We start from the raw sequence: 16159 nt of genomic DNA on the forward strand, positions 1-16159 counted from the left end.
GAGAGAGAGAGAGAGAGAGAGAGAGTCTTAAGTACAATGAACTACACCAAGTCAATACTGAGTCGTGGCAGCAATACTCGTTTTACCAGGCCAGGCCAATCAAAATGAGTGGCCGCCTCAGGTACACACTCAGAAGTACGAAGCCTTTAATTTACCTTCAAGGAGTGCGTGTGTGGGAGACTCCATAGAAGGCGCTGCACAGTGCTCCATTAAGACGATTATATTTGTTTATTTACGGCAGTTCAGTTCCCGTTGTTACCTGTCTCGATCTGTATTTTTGAAACTTCGCTTTTTTTTCAAGTGTGCAGGGTGGGGGGAGGTGTAAATAAAAGGCGCTGCACAATATAGTATAAGAAGACGACATTATTGTTTTATTTACATCGCTTCAGTTCTTCGTCCTTCCTTCCGATCCATATGTACATTGTTGTTAATGACTGTTTGATTGTGTGTTTATAAACGTTACTTGTCTTTACAGTAATTGCATAACACAATATAATATACTAAGGGATAATACTATACCTCTACCCGTCTCTCTCTCTCTCTCTCTCTCTCCGGTGCCATTTTTATCGACCTACTATTTTTGTATAGCTCATTTTCTCTTCCTCCTCCTTCTCCTCTCTCTCTTCCTTCTCCTTCACCTCTTCGTCGTACTGTTTCTCTTCCTGTCGTCATCTCTTGTCGTGCCTTTCTTCCAGTCTCTTCGTCGTACTGTTTCTCTTCCTGTCGTCATCTCTTGTCATGCCTTTCTTTCATTCTCTAAAAATTACATATACAATAAATGAAATATCATCTACTCGGTTCAGTACAAAGAAACGCTCAAGTATAACATTCCACGCTGCCACATTCACACCAGTGGGCTAATAAACCTAAGAAGTGAAAGGTGCCATAATAAGTATAATTATAGTAACGACAGTAAAAATAATGCAACGCGTGGAGACAGCCTATTTGTGACTTAATTAACAACACGCTGATGTACTGTGTGTGTGTGTGTGTGTGTGTGTGTGTGTGTGTGCTTTTTATATTGCTTAGCCCACGACGAAAAAACTCTCTCTCTCTCTGTTTATGTACGTAAGATTGATGTGCACTCCGTCTGGTTTGTCATGTAAATCTGTTTTTTATGTTTACATTGTTAAAGCAATACTTATACCCCCCACCCCACCCCCCCCACACACACGCACGCACACACTCCTCATGTTGGGTGATAGTTATTATTATTACTTGTCAGTCATCAGAAGACAAGGATCAGTCATGACTCGTAGGTAATTTTGAGTTTCAAATAATGAATAATGCCGCAGACAGCTGTTTAGTCACATTGTAGACCGCGGGGGGCAGCGCCGAGGCTAAATGAGAGGCCCAACATCCTAGACCTTTTCCTTACCCCAAACCCTTCTGCTTACTCTGTCAAACTGTACTCTCTATCTATCTATCTATCTATCTATCTATTTATCTTTCTCTCTCTCGCTATCTATCTATCTATCTATATATCCATCTATCTATCTATCTATCTATATCTATCTATATATCTATATATATCTATATATTTATATCCATCTATCTATCTATCTATCTATATCTATATCTATCTATCTATCTATATATATATATATATATATATATATATATATATATATATATATCTATATATATATATATATATATATATATATATATATATATATATATATATATATATATATATATATATATATATATATATATATATATATATATATATATATATATATATATATATATATATATATATATATATATATATATATATATATATATATATATATATATATATATAGTTTTAGATAATATAATATAATATATTGTGTATGTGTGTAGGCAGGCTGAATATAATTTTAATTAAGTCGATTCATATTCGAGTTGCGTAAATTTAGATGAACGTTATAAGTAATTCATATTTATTTCACAATTCCTTCCGGAGCCCAGATGGTGGGGTGCGGAACCCCATGGCTCCACGGAACTTTTGTTGGAAATCACTGGGCTAAAGGGATGGGTGAGTGGAAAGAAACGACAGTTGCCAACAAACCGTGGGGGTGAGGAAGAGGTTAAGAAAAAGACAGAGGATAGAGGGTGACTGGTTGAGGTGAAGTGTGAAAGCCTAAAATAAATGATGACAATCAGAATGGGTGGAGAAAATTATGAGAGAATAAGGGTAACACGGCGGTATAGGACTGTGAATAAGTCAGAGGGCGGGTGACAGGTACGGGGAGGTAGGATAAGGAAAGGTGAGAGTGAGGAGAGATATCATAATAAAATGACGGTCTTTCAGGGTCAAGACTACGCACCCTGACGCACTAACCTGACCCCATACCTTTTCTAGTAAGTGACACACATACACACACACACACACACACGCGCTCGCTCGCACGGTAGTCACTCTGCGTCCCATGTAAAGGAGTCTAATTGAATTTCATTTCATCGCGTCACGTGACCGTCACCGCCTCACTATTGCATCGCTTCACCTTTTTCCCGTCCGTCAGTCCACCAATTAAGAGAGCGCAGACCTGAGGCAAAACGATCCGCGCCCAAAACTCTTAATAGGAACACAAATCAAATCTTCCGTGCACTGGACCGGAAAAAAATGTTACCTCGGAGCGAGTTAAAACCTTAATTAAACCTTGAATTTCCAAAGTTGAGGCATAATGACCTTGCGTAACAAGTCTCGGAGGAAAGCACTCTATTTTGTTTTATTGGTCCATTTAAACCTTATATAAGCGTGGAAATTATAGATTAGATATAAAAGGCCTAATAATTATGAGAGAGAGAGAGAGAGAGAGAGAGAGAGAGAGAGAGAGAGAGAGAGAGAGAGAGAGAGAGAGAGAGAGAGAGAGAGAGAGAGAGAGAGAGAGAGAGAGAGAGAGAGAGAGAGAGAGAGAGAGAGAGAGAGAGAGAGAGAGAGAGAGAGAGAGAGAGAGAGAGAGAGAGAGAGAGAGAGAGAGAGAGAGAGAGAGAGAGAGAGAGAGAGATATGGAGCGTGAAAGATCAAAAGAATGTTTCTCCATACTTCCGGAATCATGACTTAGAGTATATTAAAACAAACTTTATTAAGTGGTCGGAATCATAAATAGTTGAAATACAGAAGGAAGGAAGAAGTATATATTAACACTAATTATTTTGTTCATTGGCCTTTAACTCATGTGTCGGTCAGAAATATTTCCATTATAATGGAAATATTTCTAAACAATGCACAGTACAGGTCTGTTTCTATGTTAGTAAACGAGAATCTGAAGATGATGGGACTGGGTTAAGATACCTATGAAAGGCGGGAGCTGCAACATGTCAACACAATGCCAGCGCCATTGGCTTCCGGTAAAGAGAATAACCAGCTGGACGAGGAAGCCACACACAACAGGCAGAGCTACAAAGAGGTTAGTAACTGAGATGTAGAGCTGCTGCATGAACCAAAACTAGATTTGAAGACTATTGTTCTAATGTTATAAAACACTGAAACCTATGTAAAAGGAAAGGCAATCACAGATCTCCCATCGCTATGCTATTTGCAACTACGCTGAAACAACAGTAACCACCCCGCTTGTGTTCTTTAGAATTGTATTCGCAGTCATATTCTTACGCATATTTTTTTTTCCTGATATCTAGACTTTGAATCTTTGTATCTTTCGTCTGCATTGTCTGCTCTCCTGAGTTGGGACAACTGTTTCCTTTTTTATGAAATCATTCATGATTTCTTTGAAATATTTTGCCTTAAAAAATCACACAATTGGAATTTTCTAACCAGAGCAATTCAGATGAGCTTTAATTATTGTAGATTAAGCTGATTTAACATCAGCAAAGAATTATGAGGAAATCAATGATTAAATTATGACATAAGTGATATTATGGCCATATGGATGAGGTAATGAACTTATATAATTCTACTTGAGGGTCAGGGGTTCATGCTCTGCTACTTCCTTTTCCATGGTTTGTTTCACTAAATGCCTGAACCCTTTGTTGAAACTCATCTCTGAGCATACATTTTCTGCATAGACAGCTATGTATAAATTAATTTTCTTTGTCAGTGATATTGACAAAAAATAATAAAACAAACAAATAAAACAAACATGGAACAGTTTTTATCTTCATCACTAATCAGGCACCAGTGAGCCTGAGCCAATTGATTGTCAACACATCCATAATTCCTTCCTCCTTTCCTCTCCTTCCTCATGTTCTTATATATACTTATCAACATCTGCTCCTCCACGTCCCAAATGTACTCAAGGTCCCCAAGGTGGGCACTGCTCCTTTCAAGTAATGAGGGGGCGTCAGAGGGAGGGGGCCAGTGAACCGTGGGCAAGGTTCCGCCTGTAATTAAGGAGAGGCGAAGAGGCGGGAGGACTGCCACTTCAGTTATAGATTCAGAGCTTACGAGTCGAGTGTCACCTCATCTCCAAAACACTCTAACTTTATTTCTTCCATCCCTGGCAACCCTCCTCCTCTTCCACTTTCCCCACCCTGCACTAATCGTCCCTCCTCTGCAACTTTATTGCTCTCTTATGATTCAAACTTTCTTACAGCTTTCTCTTCCCTCTCTCCTTTCCTCTCTCACTCCTTCTCTCTCCTTTCCTAACATTTCTTCTGTCCCTTCCTCTTTTTTTTACGTCTATGCCTATAGCGCCGGTAGGCTTGCTTGAGGGGCCTGGATAGTATTCGGCCCCAGCCCGTCATGGCACAGGCAAGTGTTTATAGTGGCGCCATATTCTCTTGGGTCATGCTGATCCCCGGAACTCCTTATTGATTCACTTGGACGGTTTCCTCTAGAGTCCGGGTTGATGGGTGGTCTTCAGGACAGCATGTGGGTAGTTTTAAGCCACTCGGCGGTGACTGAAAAATCCGAGGTGGTAGCGTGGGGATTCGAACTCGCGTCGTTCATCACGTGGTGAATGTGGGTCCAGAACGCTACCACTCAGCCACCGCCTACCCCACAAAATATCTTCCCTCTCTCCCCTCATTTCTTCTCATCTTTCCCTTCTTCTGTAATCTTATCTTCCCTCACTCCATTCTTTTCCTTTTCATCCTCTTCCTCTCGACTCTTGCTCACCTCATATTCTGTTGTGGCAGGGAAAATAAAGCGTCGGCCGCCTGTGATCCTCCTCCGCCTAGGACGCCATCGCCTTCATCTGTCGACTCAAGGGCGAATAATTATCTCCACCTGATTAAAGTCTTCATACGGACCGTAGAGGAGGAGTGGGAGTAGGAGTAGGAGTGGGAGGAGAATAAGGAGGAGGAGGAGGAGGAGGAGGAGGAGGAGGAGGAGGAGGCGGAGGAGGAGGCGGAAGAAGAGGAAGAGAAAGAGGGAGGTGGAATACATAGGAAAAACAAATTCCAGGAGACTTATTGACCTTCAGAGAGGGTAACAAGGAGGGAGAAAAATGAAGAGGTGAAGTTGATAAATGAGGAGGAGGGCTGATGGAGGGAAGAGTGGGATGACGTGTCAGGAAGCGTAATCCTGTGCAAGTGTTATGAATGGAGTTGGGAAAGGCAAAATATACTATAAACCATGCAAGACTCTTCCAGCCTGACAGCTGCCTCCACAAATTCATCAACTTTAACTTCCTTCGATTTTTCTATATATGAAATTAGAATCTTCTCCAAGACATCCATTCAAGACTAAGTGAACTGTTTTGGTGGGAGCGTAGTTTTTATATGCGTGTAAATGATATTCCAACTGCAACGGCGACTGAGTAGGAAAAGGGGAGGAGTGTTGGATGAAAAGGGAGGAGAGAAAAAAAAATGCACGGTGGATTGCTGGGAAAAAAACCGGAGTGACAAAACCCGAAGTAAATAAAGAGTTAGGTAAAATGAATTAACAAATTGATTAATGGCTAAGGAGACAATATAACAAAAAGAGGAGAGGGTAAAAAAAGCATTGAAGACACATGAAAACGGGAAAAGAAATGGACAGTCACACAGGAAAGGTAGATAATGAAAGGGCAGTGTTGCCAACGTCTCCCATAACTTCTTCACGAAAAGATGAACATTCGGACAAGGGGAGATGGTAACAAAAGAAAGGGGGAGGGGGGAATATGGACTGAAGGGAGATGAAATTGAGAGGACTGGAAAGTTTTCAAGAAAAATATAGAACTGGAAGGGCAGAAATTCAAGGTCTCGAACAATTAAAAGACGAGGCAACCGTTGACGAGAGGAGCAGAATACAAGAACAAAGGGTGAAGGGAGTAACAGAGGGACTGAAAACAAGGAGACAGATTGGCTAGTCACACGGGAAAGGGGAGGAAGGGCTGGTGGGGCGAAGGAGCCGAGGGCCACCAAACTCGTTGACGGCTTCTTCGGCTAGGTAGTGCCAGGGTTAAAAGAGGACACGGTTAGACCAATTTAATCCTGCTACGCAGACCTGTGACGTAGAGTTTGACCCTAATAGGAAGAAGTGGGCAAGGAAGGCAGGGTCAAGATCTATATAACCTAACAATTAGCTTCCATAGTGTGGAGTGACTCGGACTTCCTTATTCAACGCTGGGAACGTCGGGAACGGACTGACCTGGCATCTGCCTTCTGGGTCAAACTATACGTCATGCTGACGTCATGCGCGAGGGGGGCTACTTTTCAGTCGGAAGCGGACTAACCCTGTCCTCTTTTAATTCTGGGTAGTGCTAGGTGTTCGCCGGCCTGACCTTTGCCGGCGAGGTGTTAATTGCCGAGACAAACTGACAAATTAGCGCGCACAACTGTTCTAATGCAACTTCTCACTCTTTTTAGTCCTTCTCTTTCCCTCTCACTTTCATCTCTCTCTCTCTCTCTCTCTCTCTCTCTCTCTCTCTCTCTCTCTCTCTCTCTCTCTCTCTCTCTCTCTCTCTCTCTCTCTCTCTCTCTCTCTCTTTCACACACACACACACACACACACACACACACACACACACACACACACACTCGACGGTCGCCGAGTGGTTAATGTGCCGGCGTGGTGAGCCCGAGGACCTAGGTTCGAGTCCCACCGAAGGGCGGTGACAATTTTCATCCATTGTCGAGTTGCGGAAGATTATCCACATGCTGCCCAAGATTTTCAATCAACCCTAACTTAAGCGACTTCTTTCAAGTGGAGCACCAGGGGTGGGGGGTGGGGGGGCAGCATGGACTAAAAAAGTCATACATTACGACAGCTGCCCGTGCAGCGGGCTGGGGTCGTTCAAAAGCCCCCTCTAGAGAGCCCACCGGCGCTAAAGGCAGCACCTAAACACACACACACACACACACACACACACACACACACACACACACACACACACACACTCAAGATTTAAATGCGTCACTGTAGAACTTCCATTCCTTCCTCAAACTTATTCTTTTCCATCTCTCGGCGCGTCCAGAGTCCCCAGCGGCTAGTGCCCAAGAGACCCAAAGGAGGAAGAGCTTCAGAAAGGCGCTACTGGAGGGAGTGTTGGAAGTGGTGGTGGTGGTGGTGGTAATGGTGAATACATTATCATGAACCATCGATTTTACCTACGAGCGGTACAGCACAACGGGGCAGAAAGTGAGTGACGACGACACGTGAGGAGAGCAATGTCGTGAAGTGAAATTGACGCGGAGGCAGTCGGTAGTGTGGGGAGGGGACACATTCGTATAAAGAGGGGTTGAAGCAAAAAAGCCATGAGGATGAATATGCATGGCTGTTCAAATGAAGGAGGAGGGGGAGGATGAGGAGGAGTAAGAGGAGGAGGAGGAGGAGGAGGAGGAGGAGGAGGAGGAGGAGGAGGAAAAGGAGGAGGAGGAGGAGGAGGAAACATGGAAACATGGAAACAAACATGGACTAGCAGGCAGCAGAAAGCCTGTTGGCTCATTACTAGGCTGCCTGCGTTCAGTGATTTAATCAATCCGTTTGCCATAGGAGTGGCTTGCAGGGAAGGATTAAAGCACTTGTGTATCTACTCTTGGGAACGTCCAGTTCACTCCCGATGCAGCAAAGTGGCGATCAATGCGTTTCTTGAAGGAGTTGATGCTCTCTGCGCTAACTACTTCTGCAGGAAGGCTGTTCCAGTGGCGAACAACTCAATTCGAGAAATAACTCCTGCCAATGTCGGTATTGCATCGCTTTGCTTGAATTGTTTTTCCGTTGTTTCTTGTTCTCAGGTTAGTTTGTAGCGTGAAGAGTTTGGAGTGATCAACGTTGCTGAGCTTGTTCAGGTACTTAAAGACTTCTATCATGTCTCCCCGCAGTCGTCTCTTTTTTTTTTTCCAACGTTAAGAGGCTGAGTCGCTCGAGTTGCTCTTCATAGGGCTTCGTCCTCAGCGATGGTATCATCTTCGTGGCGCGGCGCTGTACTCTCTCAAGTAATTCAATGTCTTTCCTGTAATTAGGAGACCAGAATTGCACGGCGTATTCCAGGTGGGGCCTTACCAGAGAATTATACAAGGATAACATAACTCCCGGCGTCTTGTATTCGAAGTTCCTCGCTATGAACCCAAGCATTGTATTGGCTTTCTTACAGGCGGACTTGCAGTGTTTTGTTTGTTTCAAGTCACTGCTGATGGTGACCCCGAGGTCTCTTTCTTCTTGCACTACATGTAGTGGTTCGCCACCCATGTGGTATGTGTGGTTGCTGTTTCTGGATCCGATATGCATTACTTTACATTTGGTAGTGTTGAAGGACGTCTGCCATTTTTCTGACCACCGAGTGATCTGGTCCAGGTCTCCCTGGATAATTTCTCAGTCTGCCGTCGTGAGGGTCTTCCCACTCACCTTTGTGTCGTCGGCAAATTTTGAAAGATTGGATTTTATTCCTAGTTCTAGGTCGTTGATATATATGATGAAAAGTATGGGTCCCAGCACTGACCCCTGTGGCACTCCACTTGTGACCGGGAGCCACTCGGAGGCCTGTCCGTTGAGTACAGCTCGTTGTTTTCTTCCAGTGAGCCAGTCTTTGATCCACGCTGTCAGATTGTCGCCTAATCCCGCCAACTTAAGTTTCTTGAGGAGTCTTTCGTGTGGCACTTTGTCAAAGGCTTTCTGAAAGTCTAGATATATAACATCACTGGGGATATGATTAGCCCAGTTTTCATAGATACCTTGGAAGAAGTCCAATAAATTGGTTAAGCATGAGCGCTTGTTCCTGAAACCGTGCTGAGCATCGGAAATTATGTTGTTGTCTTCAAGGAACATAACGGGTTTGTCTCTGATGATCTTCTCGAGGATTTTTCCCGCCACTGAGGTCAAACTGATTGGTCTGTAGTTTAGGGCCACGCTTTTGTCTCCCTTTTTGTAGATCGGTGTTACATTCGCTTGTTTCCAGTCTTTTGGGACTTTGTTTTGTTGTAGTGACAGATTGTAGATGGCGGTGAGTGGCTTGAGGATTTGCTGCTTGAGTTCCTTGAGCAGCCTGGGTGACAAGTCATCGGGTCCAGTGGACTTGTTTTTTCTCGAGTTTGTCTAGGTACTTTTTCATATCCCGTTCGTCGATTGGACCAATTTCTAGGGGAGTGATTCCCATCGGTGGGGTAGGGCTTTCGGGTACGGACTGGGTATTCTCGACCGTGAACACAGACGCGAAGTTTCTGTTTAGGATTTCGACCATTTGTCTACTGTCCTGTGTTAGCACGTCACTTTCATCTTTTAGGGGACCGATATTGCTTTTTGTCTTCTTTTTGGTTCTTATATACGTGAAGAACTTTTTCGGGTTGGACTTGGCTTCGCGTGCAATTTGCTTTTCATAGTCGCGTTTACGCTGGCGAATGAGAGTTCTGCAAGCTCTGAGGCTTTGATGTTACTGTTCGCGTGCCTCGTCAGTGCTGTTTTCCTTTAGCAAGTTGTATTTTCGCTTGGGTAGTCATCCATGGTGGGCTTGTGGCATTATTTGTTCTCCTTGTCTTCATGGGAACAGTTGTTCTCTCTACCTCCATGAGATTGTTCTTGAAGCCATTCCACGCGCCGTCCACGGGAGTGAAGTTCATGGGCTTCCAAGTTGTCTGGGTTAGCAGCTCACGAGCGAAATTAAAATTGGCTCTTTTGTAGTATGGAGTCTCGGACGTGTTTTCGGTGAGTTCATGGTCTGTTCTGATCTTTAGGCGAATTAGGTGATGGTCGCAACCATCCAGTTTTTCGCCGACTTGATATTCACGTGTGAGATCAGAATCACTCACGAGTACTAGGTCTAATAAGTTATTTTCCCTTCTCGGTTGGGTAACAATCTGAGTTAGAAAAGTGTCCTCTAACATTTCGAGCAATCCGTTACCCTCCCGATCTCCAATCATCGTGGTCCAGTCAATGTTGGCACAGTTAAAGTCCTCGGTAATGACTGATTGTTTGTTTTGTGTTACGGTGTGAATTTCCTCGTACAGCGCTTCGTCGTCCGCTGCTTGTTGCTTTGGAGGTCTGTAAACGGTTCCAATCGTTATTTTGTTGTGCTTGCTAGCCTCCAGTTCAACATATACAGTGTCATATTTCTCTGAGTCTTCTTTGGTTATTTCCACGGCAGGGTATTTGTTCTTGACGTAACATATAACACCTCCTCCTTTCTTGTGAAGTCTGTTTTTGTAGAAGTTCTCGTATCCCGGAATTGATAATTCGGTCATTAGGTGGTCAGAGGTGGCCCACGTTTCGGTGATGGCAATCACGTCCGGTCTTGCTACGTCAACGTAGGCAAGTAACTCATCCCGTTTGGGTATTAAGCTCCGCGCGTTGGTGTATAGAACAGAAATGTCCTTGACTTCAACGCCTCGAGGCACAGTAGTCTGGTGTCTGCGTGTGTTTTCTGTTGGAGGCCTTGGTGTATGATAGGTGGTCTCTACTGGTTGGTTGTTTACGGTACTTTGGTGCCTCTCCCGTGCTCGGAGTTTTTTGAGGAGGAGGAGGAGGAGGAGGAGGAGTACAAAGGAGTACAAAGGAAAAGCAAACAGCAATAGACCTCTTGGTCCAACTAGGCTGTTTGTTGTTGCTACCATCTACAATAATCTACGAGTCAGAGACACAGGACAGCAAAGGTGAAGGCTCTTCCCCTCCCACCAGTCCCTCCAGCCGAGGCTGGCATGAAAAGGAAGAATACCATGAGGTATAGAAAAAAATTACAATGGAGTTTTACATGGACAGAAGGGAGATCATATATGACAACTAAGCTAACACTATATACTTTCTGTTAGACCGGAGCAAAATAGCGGATGTTCGGGTTAGCTTCTAAATATTTGTCTAATCGGTTTTTGAACGTGTAAATAGTTTCGCTTTCGACGACGTTATGAGGTAGACCATTCCATAAATTGATGACACGGTTGAAGAGTAAGAAGTGTTTTAATTCATTTGAATTGAAACGCTTCCTCGTTATTTTGTATCCATTGTTTCTTGTCATACTTGATTGAGAGACTGGAAAATAATCATGAACATTAACGTTATCGAATCCCTTAAAATTTTTAAACACTTCTATAAGATCACCTCTTAGTTTGCGTCTTGATAGGCTGAATAAGTTCAGTTCTTTAATTCTGTCTTCGTACGGTTTGTTTCGCAGTCTAGGGATCATTTTAACAGCTCGACGCTGCACTCTCTCGAGTTTATCTACGTATATCTTTTCTGTAATAGGGAGACCAAAACTGAACGCAATATTCAAGATGTGGGCGAACTGGCAGTGTCAATATTACTTTTTCTGATTTGTGTTCAAATGTACGACCAATAAATCCAATCAGTTTGTTGGCAGTTTTTACCACTTCTGTGCACTGTTGACTCGGTTTAAGATCGTTCGAAATTATTACTCCAAGATCTTTTTTTTTTTTTGCTGGCTTCAGAAATTCACACTCCGTTAATTTGATAATTAATACGATCGTTGTTGATTCCGATATGCATAACCTTGCACTTTTCAATATTGAAATTCATTTGCCATGTTCGTGCCCAACTACTTAAACGTTCGAGATCAGCTTGGAAGTGTTCTTTATCCATTGTCGTGGTGACTCTGCTGGCTATTTTTGTGTCGTCGGCAAATTTCGATATTTTACACGATAGCTCCTCATCAATGTCATTTACATACACTAAAAACATAACAGGTCCCAACACCGACCCCTGTGGAACACCGCTTTTGACATCTCGCCAGTCAGATGATATACCATTCATAACAACTCTGTTTACTGTCGGTAAGCCAGTCATTGAGCCACTTATGAATATTACCAGTTATACCGTGAGCTTGCAATTTACTAAGGAGGCGGTTGTGAGCGACTCTGTCAAATGCTCTCTGAAAGTCCAAATATACAATGTCTACTGATTGACTTTCATCGTGTATATACATTAAAGATGTAATTGAAGAAATCGAGGTGGTTAGTCAAACAGGAACGCTTGTTTCGAAAACCATGTTGCGAATCCTTAATTAGTCTGTTATCATAATTAAACTTTACCATTTTTCCACGAATGATAGTCTCCAAAATTTTGCACACAATTGACGTTAGACTGATCGGTCGATAATTACCTGGTTGGGACTTGTCGCCTTTTTTAAAGATAGGAGTTACGTTAGCGAGTTTCCATTTTAGTGGTACTTTTCCTGTGTTTAGCGACTTTGAGAATATGCTCAAGAGGGGCTTGCTGATCTCATGTTTTCCCTCTTTAAGAATACGCGGGGATATTTTATCTGGGCCGGGCGTTTTGTTTACTTTAATATTATCGATAATTTGTATAACTTTCTACAATGTCGCTAATACTACTCAAGGATGTGTCCTCAATATATCTAGGAGCTTCCGGTTGCCTTTCGGGTAAGATTTCATCTGTAAAAACGGAGGCAAAAAAATCATTCAATATGTTAGCGATTTCTTTCTTTGCTATTGCGCCAATACTGGGGGTGATAACTTTTTTATTTATTTCTTACATAGGCAAAAAAATTCTTTAGGATTTGATTTGCTGGCGCTTGCAATATGAAGCTCTAGGTTTCTTTTATTGAGACGTATGATTCTTTTTGTTTCTCGGCGCAATCTTTGGAATTTAATTTTATATGATAATAGGGGAGGCGGTGGGTGAGTGGTAGCGTGCCGGCCTCGCATTCGGAGCGCTGTCTATGATGTGGGTTCGAATCCGCCGCTAACCACCTAGGATTTTTCAGTCACCGCCGAGTGGCCTAAGACTACCCACATGCTGTCCTGAAGACCACCCATCAACCCGGACTCTAGAAGAAGCTGTACAGCGCAAGTGAAATCAAGAATGAGCTCCGGGGGGCAGCATGAGCCAGTAACATTGGCGCCACAATAAACAATTGCCTGTGCCATGATGGGCTCGGGCCGACCATCAGGCCCATATGAATTATCCTACCGGCGCAATAGGCCACATGTAAAAAAAAAAAAAAGTTTTCATTATTAATTTTGTAATCAAGTATTTGCGACACGCTCGATTTTTATTCTCAATTTGGCGTTTGAGTTGACTGTTCGACCACTTAGGCTTCCAGTTGGCTGTTGGTCGTCTTTTACGGAATGGTACGGATAAATTCACGGCTCTACTTAACCCGGTAGCTGCGGGGGTCATGTTTCTTAGGTTAGGTTAGGTTAGGTTAGGTTATTTTAAAGGCCCCTCTGAGCAAAATAATGAGACAGAATCATCACTCACGCAAACCATTTCATAATATATATCAACGCATATGTGATCAGTTTATGCATCATATATTTTGGGAGGTTTATATTATGGCAGAAATTTGGCCCATCGCTGGTACACGGTAAAGCCACAAATTTGGCCCGTCGCTGCTACCGGGTTAAAGTTTCTGTGAATGTTTCCCAAGCTTTATTTATATCTCAGGCTGCAGAAATTTCGCTCCAGTCTGCATTCGCTAGTAAATTTCTTAGTTTGTCAAAATCCGCACGTCCGTAATAAGGTATTCTTTCTTCACTCGTTTTCATGTCCTCTTTGATTTTTATTTTAAACGAAATCATTCGATGATCGCTGTCGCTGAATTCTGTACCAACATTGAGATCATTAACTAGGCTTTCTTTAGTTGTGAGAACTACGTAGATCGAGGATGTTATTTTCGCGAGATGGTTTATGCACATGCTGCTGAAGCGCACTTTCTAATAAGTTACTGTATAGATCGTGACCTGAGTGTCTCCCCAACTCTTTACTGGTAAGTTAAAGTCTCCCATAATTACAGCTTCAAATTGATTGCATATGTTAGAAATTTGTTCGAACAGTTTTCTGTCTATTTCCATTGCTTGGTTTGGAGGTCAATAAACAATGCCAATAACTAATTTACTTGAACGGTTTTTAATATCTACGAAAAAGGTGTCTATATTATTTATTCTTTCTAAACTGATAACACGTGGATTTAAACCAGCACGAATATATAAGATGACGCCACTACCAACTCTGTTTTCTCTGTCGCAAAGAAAAAAATGAATAGCCGGGTAAGTTAAATTCCGCAATTAAATCTCTGTTATTTGTATTCAACCATGACTCCGCGACGGCGATAATGTTGAAGTTTTCCGTTGCAACAAGTTCTTCCAGGTCTATGAATTTATTTCGAATGCTGCGGGCATTTACATAACACGTGTTTATATGGTCATGGTGGGATTGGTTGGCGGTCCTATGAATGTTTACGCGGCGTTCTCTGTCGGGGTTCGCTGTTTTTATTGCTCTGAAAAGTGACACCTGCTCACTAAAGAGTCTTCCAAGTCTAGCCGCCCAGATGGGATTTAGGTGCACACCATCGCGTTCGTACATGTCATTTGCACTATAGAAGTTATTCCAAAAGTTCACAAACTCGACATTTTCTTGAGCACATAATGACTTTAGTCGGTTGTTAGTGCTGAAGGCTTTACTGTAAAAGGCGTTACTTTCTTTCATCCGTGGGAGGATACCAGATATCATTATGTTGTTTGTTTTTTCCTTGAATTATCGGATCAGTCTATGATACTTTTCCATTAATTCTTCTGAAGGATTGGCCTTTACGTCGTTCGTTCCGACACTGATGACGAACAGTGAGTTTTGCTCTGAGCCGGTCAAAACATCGTCGCGCGCCGCAGTGATGCCACCTACACCTATACCTGGGAAACACATGCACTTACGTTTGTGAACCCCTCGACAACAGAAGCTGTAAATATCAGTATTTTCATTATTATTATTATTACTATTATTGTTACTATTATTATAACTATTATTATTCCTATCATTATTTTTATTATTACTTTGCCCATGTAAAGTTTGTATATTTTCGGCTCTAGGGCTGCAATCCTTCCTCTCAATAAACCGTTTTATTATTATTATTATTATTATTATTATTATTATTATTATTATTATTATTATTATTATTATTATTATTATTATTATTATTATTATTATTATTCTCAAATGAAGCACGACCGTAAAATTCTGTTAACTGACCTCTGATCATTGAATCGCCAATCAACCGGGTTTCGTGTTCCTCTTCAACTTTCTGCTTTAAAATATCAAATCGATTGAAGGTCGTGAGTTCCAACATTTTTCTTGGCTTATAAGGCCTGGCTCCATTCCTTACAGGAATGCAACCGTCATCAGGTGCTACGGTACTCGGATTTCTCGTGACTTGGGCATAGGTCGGTACGGTCGGGTTGGGCAAAGAAGGGACAGTGTCGCTAGTCCGTGGCACAACTAAGTTGGCCGCAACAAACTCCTTCAGGGATTCGTGTTGTTTTTCTAAAATGTCATATTTCATTTTCAAATCGTCATACTTGCAGTCGGTAACACAAAAGCGACAAGCAGAGGAGTTACTAAAATACTTATGAGCGAGCTTCTCGCGACATATTTCGCAATCTCTCAGGTTGGACGGCATTTTGAATTAGCTCCAGGAGGAGGAAGAGGAGGAGGAGGAGGAGGAGGAAAAAAAGGAATAAGAGCGTTCACAAAGGCAAAAAGGTACAATAATTAGTAGGAGGAATAACATTAAACACACGTGATAATGATGAGGATAAATAAGAGAATGAAAAAAAAGAAAAGAAAATGGTTCAGAAGCTGAAATAACATTTCTTATATCCAGGTTGAAAAAATCATATAGATTCGTTTAAAGTCACACCTATTCGTCTGTCTTTCCTTTCCCTTCCCTTTTTCCTCCTCCTTCAGCAACCGCTCTACGTGACCCTTTATCATTTTCCTCCATCACTCTCCTCACACTGACAAAGTCCCATGTGCCTCCCTTCCATACCCTTTTCCGCCTCCATTTCCAAAGCCCGAGAATTTTTCAGTAGTTGTGGACCCTAGATTCTC

The sequence above is a fragment of the Eriocheir sinensis genome, chromosome 8 (genome assembly GCF_024679095.1).
Source record: "Eriocheir sinensis breed Jianghai 21 chromosome 8, ASM2467909v1, whole genome shotgun sequence".
NCBI lineage: Eukaryota > Metazoa > Arthropoda > Malacostraca > Decapoda > Varunidae > Eriocheir > Eriocheir sinensis.